We start from the raw sequence: 9,601 nt of genomic DNA on the forward strand, positions 1-9,601 counted from the left end.
GCCACCCACTTGGCACTTCTGGGAGCTGTGATGTAAAAACACTCCAGTTGCCATAATCCGGACACCTCTGGAAAGGAAACCTTTGGCCATGGAGCTCCAGCGATCTTGCTTATTAATGCGCCTCCGCACGCTACATGCTGCCCCTCGACCATCTTCGGCTTCACGTCAAAGGTCTTGAGCCACAGGCCGAAGTGAGGGGTAATGCGGAGGAAGGCCTCACATATGACAATACATGCTGAGATGTGGAGAAAGGAGTCCGGGGCTAGATCGTGGAAATCTAGCCCGTAATAAAACATCAAACCCCTAACGAAGGGATCCAGAGTGAGGCCTAGACCTCGGAGGAAGTGGGAGATGAACACAACATTCTCGTTGGGTTCGGGAGTAGGGACGACCTTCCCTCGGGCAGGCAGCCGATGCGAAACCTCGGCGGTCAGGTATCTGGCCTCCCTCAACTTCTTGATATCCTCTTCCGTAACGGAGGGGGGCATCCACCGGCCTTGAAGGCTAGATCCGGACATGATTGAAGGTCCGAAGCACCTGACCTGGGCTTTGGGTGTTAGAACTCAAGGCGGGGGAAGGATTCGATTGAGAACGGGAGGAAAAAAAGTAAAAGCCTTGTCCCTTTATAAAGAGGGTGAATATCAAGCGTCCTCCTAGTGGCTGGTTGGGACTTGCCTAAAATCTAGGAGTCCTAGGCACGGTTGGTTTACCCATGACCGTATTGATGCGAATCTCGTAATTAGGGGAACACAATCTCTGCTTTGACAAGACGTGTCAAGAAACCGCCTCGCATTATGAGTGGAGCTGGTTGAAGAAAAACGGTTCGAATAATCACCGAGCCATGGCCTGATGTCATGTTGCCAAAGCGTGTCAGCAGATTAAGATTTGTGGAAATATTATTCTCTCTACGGTGGTATGTGGAATTTATTTTGCAGGGTCGGACACTATCCTGGTATTCAAACTCTTCTGTGATGTGTTCGGAGGAGGAACCCGCCTTGCAATGCCGAAGACAACATTGTGCGCCAGACTCATCGTCATTGAAGCCTGGTTCAGGGGCTACTGAGGGAGTCCGGGATTAGGGGTCTCTGGACAGCCGGACTATATCCCTTGGCCGGACTGTTGGACTATGAAGATACAAGATTGAAGACTTCGTCTCATCTCCGGATGGGACTCTACTTGGCATGGAAGGCAAGCTAGGCAGTACGGATATGTATATCTCCTCCTTTGTAACCGACCTTATCTAACACTAGCCCCCTCCGGTGTCTATATAAACCGGAGGGTTTTAGTCCATAGGACAAAAAACAATCATACCATAGGCTAGCTTCTAGGGTTTAGCCTCTCCGATCTCGTGGTAGATCAACTCTTGTAATACCCATATCATCAAGAATAAATCAAGCAGGACATAGGGTTTTACCTCCATCAAGAGGGCCCGAACCTGGGTAAAACATCGTGTCCCCTGCCTCCTGTTACCATCCACCTTAGACGCACAGTTCGGGACCCCCTAACCGAGATCCGCCGGTTTTGACACCGACACCCTCCGTCCCCGTCAACTTAGTAGGCCCACAAGTCAGCCTGCCACTATATTGGGTCCCAGCTAACAGTGGGAGTATTCTTTTTTTTGTGCGTAATAAGGAGGCACTTCCTTGCGTGCGAAGATATAGCTGGTGGGTTCGAGCTGTCAGCGGCGGTAACGTTTTTTCGCGAAATACAAAGGCCCTTTCGGTGGGTCCCTGATGTTAGGTGGAGGAATCATTATTTTGCGCGTAATAAGGAGGCATTTCCTTGCGTGCGGCCGTGGACCCAGCTGTCGGCCTCTCCACGTACAGTCCACTTCAGATGCATGTCGGTCGTTGACCACGTTGACCAGGCTGCGCCGAGAGCACCAGGGCGGTGGACGACGGCGAGGCCTAGGAAGGGAACGACACGGAGGCAGGGAAGACTCGGCAGTTGTTTCCCACGCAGAGGGGAGTACGACTGTACGAGGGTTTACTGGTTCGTCTGCCGTCGCCGAAGAATAACAGCAAGTGTGGGTGAGTAGAGGGATGGCTAGGCCAGCGATGGGAGTACGATGGGGCGGTGAGGCCTGCGCGGCAGCACAGCCGACCGCGGGGAGGAGGGAGTAGGCAATCCCGCCGGCGCTTGTTTGAGCGGCTCGAGTAGGAAGAGCAGAGATTGAAGAAGCACGACGACCGTTGGATGGACATCCAACAGTCACTGCTTGTGCGTCAACCTTTTTTTAGGAAAGCCTCAAATCTATGGAAAACAGCATACAGCCCATCTGCCATTATTTCTAATAATTTTCAGCCCATTTGATAATTCTTAAGGTTTTTTTGGAGCCCATATTCTTTTTGTTAGCATTACAGCCCAAATTGTGTCCACGGTTAAAAAATTATACGAAATTTTACATATTTCGGTGCGGTCCGAATTGTTTTTAATCCCGAAATTTCAACTCACATTCAAAATGATTTTAAAAATAAATTTATATCAATATAAAATCCAACAAATTCTCCACGCATAAAAATTAGTGTAATTTAAAATCTTGAAATGAAAAAAAAAGATATTTGAAACTAATTGCCGGTTTGATGTGTTTTAAAAATGTACAACCCATTTCTCATTACTGATGGGCCATTTTCTCGGCCAGCTGAATGAAAGCTCTCCTCGTCTTGAAAGATTTGCAGCCCAACAAGCCTGACAAAGCGACTTACTTGGCAAATCACAAAAAAACTGGGATGTGGCCGTGGACCCAGCTGTCAGCCTCTCCACGTACAGTACTCTTCCGATGGAAGTCGTTCCTTGACCACGTTGACCACGCCGCGCGGAGAGCACCACGGCGGTGGACGACGGCGAGGCCTAGGAAGGGGACGACGCGGAGCCGGGGAAGACGCGGCAGTGGAAGCCCGCGCGGAGAGGAGTACGAGGGTTCACTGGTTCGGCTGCGGTGTGAGGCTGCCGTCGCCGCAGGGCCTGGCCAGCGGTGGGAATAGTAGGGGGCGGTGAGGCCTCCGCGGTAGCACAGCCGGCCACGGGAGGCAGGAGCATGCGGCACGACCAGCGCTGCTTTGGGCGGCTGGAGCAAGAAGACCAAAGGTTGAAGAAGCACTACGGCCGTTGGATGGACATTGTACGGTCACTGGAGCTAGAATCGTTCATATTGACTAAGTTGACAAAGCCCTCCGTCCCCGTCAACTTTGTTGGCCCACAAGTCATCCTCCCACTAAGGTGGGTCCCATCTAGCAGGGGGTATTCATTTTTTTCGTGCGTAATAAGGAGGCACTTCCTTGTGTGCGAAGATATAGCTGGTGGGTCCGACATGTCAGCGGGGGGGCGTTTTTTCGCGAAATACAGAGGCCCTTCTGGTGGGTCCTAGCTGTCAGGTGGAGGAATCATTATTTTGCGCGTACAGTCCATGGCCGATGGATGTCGTTCATTGACCAAGTTGACCAGGCCGCGCCGAGAGCACCATGGTGGTGAACGACGACGAGGCCTAGGAAGGGAACGACACAGAGCCGGGGAAGACTCGGCAATGGTTGCCCACGCGGTGGGGAGTACGAAGGTACTGGTCCAGCTGCCGTCGCCGGAAAATAACAGGAGGTGTGGGTGAGTAGATGAATGGCCTGGCCAGCAATGAAGTAGGGTGGGGCGGTGCAGCCTGTGCGGCAGCACAGCCGGCCACGGGAGGCGGGAGCAGGCAGTCCCACCATAGCTGGTTTGGGCGGCTGGAGCAAGAAGATGAGATATTGAAGAAGCAGCACGGCCGTTGGATTAACATCCAATGGTCACTGCTGCTAGAATCGTTTGTGGACTAAGTTGACAAAGCCAAAGTACACGTCAACCTAGTAGACCCACAAGTCAGCCTCCAAATCTGTCCCAAACAGCATACAGCCCAAAATTTCTAGCCAGATTCAAATTAATTTTAAATCTAAATATACCTTAGTTTAAATTCAATGAAATTTTACCCGCACAAAAACAATGAAATTTAAAATATCAAAATCCGAAAGAAAACAGTATTTTGGAACTAATTGTCTGTTTGCTGTATTTTTCATTTTACAGCCCATTTATTATTACTTATAGCCCATTTCTTATTACTTATAGCCCATTTCCTGGGCAAAATGCATCCCTCCTCGTCTTGAAAGATTTCCGGCCCAGCAGGGCGTAGAAAAGCAAGTAGGCCTACGTTGGTTATTCTGCAAAAAACAAAATAGCTAGCTAGCAATTTTCAGAAAGGAAAAAAACAAAACTGGGCTGGTCATGTGCTAAACATATGAAATAAAAGCCTAGGCTAGACGGGCCACGGGTCCCGCACAACCCAGTTGATACCCTTCTCCGTCCTGAAAAAACAAAATTATTGCACGCGCTGTTGGGTCCCTACTGTCATCCTCACCATGTACAGTCATCTCCTTATTCCTCTCGGTTGTTGACCATGTTGACAACACCGGAGGGCGGCGCCGCGGCGAGCGAACCAAGGCGGAGGACGATGGTGAGGCCTCGGACGGGAACGAACAGGAGCCGGGGCAGATCACAGCCAGCCGTGGGAGGCGGGAGCAGGCGGTCCCGCCGGCGCTGGTTTGGCTTTGGCGGCTCGAGGAAGAAGATACTGAAGAAACGCGACAGACGTTGAATGTCAATCCGATGGTCAAGGTTGGCACAATCGTTTTGTTGACTAAGTGGACACCAAGTAGCATACTTTTTTATATATAGGAAGAAAACTGTGAGGAAAATACGTTCGTCTGCCGTCCTCCTCGTAGGGAACGTTCGCCACGTAAGTGACTAGCACCCTTGGTTTTCAACCGAGAGGTCTTGGGTTCGAGTCCCAGGAACTCTCAATTTTGTCCTCCTTCCTTCCTCGCAAAAAAAGGGAAAGAAAATCAAAGACTTGGGAAGGCATACAGAACAAGCTAGTGTACCGGTAATGATACGTTGTCGAGTTTTAGAAAAAAGAAAGACGTGCTCGTGTAGCTGGTTCGAATCCAAACCTAGACTATGACTATATATGGTGCTATGATACTCTGCAAGTAATTAAACTGACATATCCAACATTCGCTTCTCCTCTTCTCTACTTACTCTGCCTAGCATTAGAAGCTCTGGCCGCAACAACCATATGCGCTGGCTGCTCGTCCACCTGCTCTTCAACAGGCAACAACCAGATATGCGCCAAGTCACAACCCGTACCATCGCCTATGGGTCTCATCACACCCTCGCTGGCACGCGCACCGCAGCCGATTGCTCATCGCAACCCGCTGTCGTTGGTGTGGTGCCACTGGTGCAAATCACGCAGAGTCATCCCTCGCGTCTCAACCACAATCTGCAACCCTGGCCGAGTCTTCTACAAATGCCCGAATCATGGGGTAATAATATGTTTAAGTGTTGTTCTGCTGCTTTCAGATGCTGATTTTTTTAATAGTTTGGTTGATGATCTACCAATTTGATTCGTGTAGAAAAGGGAAGATTTGTGTGATTTGTATTTCTGGGAAGTTGCTGATGTGGGGGAATGCAACTACGCTGATTATTTGGTTAGTCGAGGAATCCCAATACCAGCAGGTTAGGGTGTTGGACAAGTAACTGAAGGAACGGCAGAAGAGGAAGATGCAGAGCGGAAGCTTAAAGATGCAGTTCCTCTGATCATGGCCAAGCAACAGCTGCTGAACGGCCTTGACAGCAATGAGGAGATGAAAGAGCTTGTGAAGATAATAGGCAAAATCGATGTGCTCTGTAGGATGATTGTCTCTTTATTTGCAGTGTATGTAGCACTCGTGATGTATTCAGTGGCTACGACATGAGCACTTTGCTGAAACTAGTAATGAATGAAACCTGTGTAGCAGGCTGGGCGTAGTGTTGTGAACATCTAATGATTTCTATCAACAGAAATCAGGGGGTATCCCCTTTTTCTCATATAAATAAATAAATAGCAGAGGCCCTGTCGGGTCAGCTTTGTTCTCATTCGAAGACGTCGAGCAAATTGCAGTCCAACAGCAAACTATGTCATCAAATTCAAGTTTCACAGACAAATATGAGTACAACTAAACAACAATGTCACCATGTTTTAGTTGTCATACAATCACCAAACACAAATTAGCATACATAACAAGTGATGTTCTCACAGCAAAATACTAAACAACATGTTCATCAGGTTTCAGTTGTCATAGCAAACACAATTTCACATAGTAGATAGAAAACGTCTTCTGACAGGCAAATACGACAAAAGCAATGTAATCATCATCCGCAGCAGCAGCGTCAACATCTTCGCCATGTGTATCAGTCTGAATCGTAATTCCCCACGGTGTCATCTTCTTCTTCGTCCTCAACGTCCTCGAACGTTGGCTTCTTCTTGATCAACTCTTGTATGTCCACAGCACGACAGGCAATCTTTTCGCCGGCGTCATTGACGTGATGGTTCTCAAAGATATTAGGAACATCTATGTTATCTTGTACATCAGGAGCAGTGTAAGCATCATCTTGTTGTGGAACTTCATTAAACGAATTCCTCTGCTCAAACCTTTGCAATACTCTCCAGTCATCGCTATGTGCAAATGTGTCTTCCAAGAAAAATATCTGTGTTGCTTGATTTGCCAAAATAAAAGGCTCGTTGGTCTGGTACGCCGCCTTGACATTGATGGATTTGAAATAATCATCAGCTCTGTGTTTTGCGATCCTGGAAAACAGGTTATACCAATGACAGCACAACAGAACCACACACCGATGACCCTCGAAACTGGAGATATACTGCAACTGAATAATGTCTTTTATGTTAGCATACATTTCAGTTGTCTCTTTGTCATACGTATCCGTGCTCATGATGGAACTGTTTTGTGTATTCCTGCCTTCGTCTTGTGCAAGGGTGTTGTAGCGCACATCTCCAACAACGCAAGATTCATAATGTCTTACCCGAGTATCAGGACCCATTGCTAGTGAGTAAAGGGCATCATCAACTGCATGCCCATCCTCCCGCGTCTTCTTAACCTATGGTTAGAAAATAGACAAGCTGATCATCTTATGTACTCAATATATTAAAAAAACTGAGAGTGCACTTCAAAAGCTTACATGGTTCTTGAACCATTTCGCAAATCCTGCCATAACCAGTTTGTCAATGTTTCTTGGATTTTGCGGCAGTAACTCCTCTTTGTAGATGTTGCACAACATAGTAATCACGTCAAACATCTAAATATATAAGAATGTGCTGCAAGTTTAGTAGATCATGATGTATAAGCTGCAGTACTGCACTTACTTGATATAAGGTAGTATCTCATGACAGTTATTCAACACATACCAAACCATTTTGTCCAAATCTTTAGGTTTGTCCTCTTGTCGACTCTTCCCTGTAACTCGAACAGAATAATCGAAAACATTGAGCTCGGGATTGTCTTCACCCACCTCTTTGCTAAGTTGATCAGCTGTTTCAATGTATTTTGAGCAGAATGTCAACGCTTCTGTAGCAATGTAGGCCTCTACAATGGAACCCTCGGGTCTAGCTTTGTTCCTAACATAGCCCTTGAAAGTGCCTAGCCGCCTTTCAATAGGGTACATCCAGCCATACTATATTGGACCTGTAAGTAGTGCCTCATCAGGTAGATGAACAGCCAAATGCACCATCACATCAAAGAAGGCTGGAGGATATATCTTCTCAAGGTCGCATACGATAGTTGGTATCTTGTCTCTAAGACGCTCCAAAGCATCTATCCTGATATTCCTACTGCAGAGTTCCTTGAAGAATTGTCCCAACTCTGCAACTGCTCTGTATAAGTCAGGGCGGCCCAATCCTCTAAGGATAACAGGTAAAACACTTTGAAGTAGGACGTGGCAGTCATGAGTTTTCAACCCTTGTACCTTGTTTCCATCTGCACTGACTCTCCTTTCAGGGTTGGAAGCAAATCCATGTGGGAATCTCACATGTGACAGGACCTCGCAGAATTCTTTTCTTTTTACCTTGTCCAAGACGTACACAGCTGGTGCCATATCCCGTGGTTTACCTTCATCTTGCACCTGCAAATCCTTTCTGATACCCAGGTGTCCAATCAATCCTAGATTTTAAGGTATCTTTCGTCTTGCCTTCAATATTAAGAAGTGTGTCGATTGATACGTCTCCGTCGTATCTATAATTTTTGATTGTTCCATGCCAATATTATTCAACTTTCGTATACTTTTTGGCAACTTTTTATATTATTTTTGGGACTAACATATTGATCCAGTGCCCAGTGCCAGTTCCTGTCTGTTGCATGTTTTTGGTTTCGCAAAATATCCATATCAAACGGAGTCCAAACGGGATAAAAATGGACGGAGCTTATTTTTGGAAAATATGGAAAATTTGGAAGGAAAATCAACGCGAACCAGTGCCCGAGGTGGTCACAAGGCAGGGGGGCGCGCCTGCCCCCCTGGGCGCGCCCCTACCCTCGTGAGCCCACCATAAGGCGGTTGACGCTCTTCTTTTGCCGCAAGAAAGCTAATATTCGGGGAAAAATCACGGCGAAGGTTTCAGGCCAATCGGAGTTACGGATCTCCATATATATACGAAACGGTGAAACAGAGCCAGAAGAGAACGCAGAACCAGAGAGAGACAGAGAGATAGATCCAATCTCGGAGGGGCTCTCGCCCCTCCCATGCCATGGGAGCCAAGGACCAGAGGGGAAACCCTTCTCCCATCAAGGGAGGAGGTCAAGGAAGAATAAGAAGAAGGGGGGCCCTCTCCCCCTTGCTTCCGGTGGCACCGGAGCGCTGCCGGGGCCATCATCATCACCGCCATCTTCACCAACAACTTCACCGCCATCATCACCAACTCTTCCCCCCTCTATGCAGCGGTGTAACCTCTCTCTTACCCGCTGTAATCTCTACTTAAACATGGTGCTCAACGCTATATATTATTTCCCAATGATGTATGGCTATCCTATGATGTTTGAGTAGATCTGTTTTGTCCTAATGGCTATTTGATGATCGTGATTGGTTTGAGTTGTATGTTTTATTATTGGTGCTGTCCTATGGTGCTCTCCGTGTCGCGCAAGCGTGAGGGATTCTTGCTGTAGGGTTTGCAATATGCTTATGATTTGCTTATGGTGGGTGGCGTGAGTGACAGAAGCATAGACCCGAGTAAGTAGGTTGTCTGCGTATGGGATAAAGGGGACTTGATGCTCTAATGCTATGGTTGGGTTTTACCTTAATGAATCTTTAGTAGTTGCGGATGCTTGCTAGAGTTCCAATCATAAGTGCATATGATCCAAGTAGAGAAAGTATGTTAGCTTATGCCTCTCCCTCAAATAAAATTGCAATAATGATTACCGGTCTAGTTATCGATTGCCTAGGGACAAATAACCTTCTTGTTGACAAAAGCTCTTTACTAAAACTAATTTAGTTGTGTCTTTATCTAAACAGCCCCTACCTTTTATCTCCGTGATCTTTACTTTCTTTCAAGCTTACCCAAAAACACCTACAAAGTACTTCTAGTTTCATACTTGTTTCCGGTAAAGGAAACATCAAGTGTGCGTAGAGTTGTATCGGTGGTCGATAGAACTTGAGGGAATATTTGTTCTACCTTTAGCTCCTCGTTGGGTTCGACACTCTTACTTATCAAAAGAGGCTACACTTGATCCCCTATACTTGTGGGTTATCACCGATA

The sequence above is a fragment of the Triticum urartu genome, chromosome 5 (assembly GCF_003073215.2).
Source record: "Triticum urartu cultivar G1812 chromosome 5, Tu2.1, whole genome shotgun sequence".
In the NCBI taxonomy this organism is placed as follows: domain Eukaryota; kingdom Viridiplantae; phylum Streptophyta; class Magnoliopsida; order Poales; family Poaceae; genus Triticum; species Triticum urartu.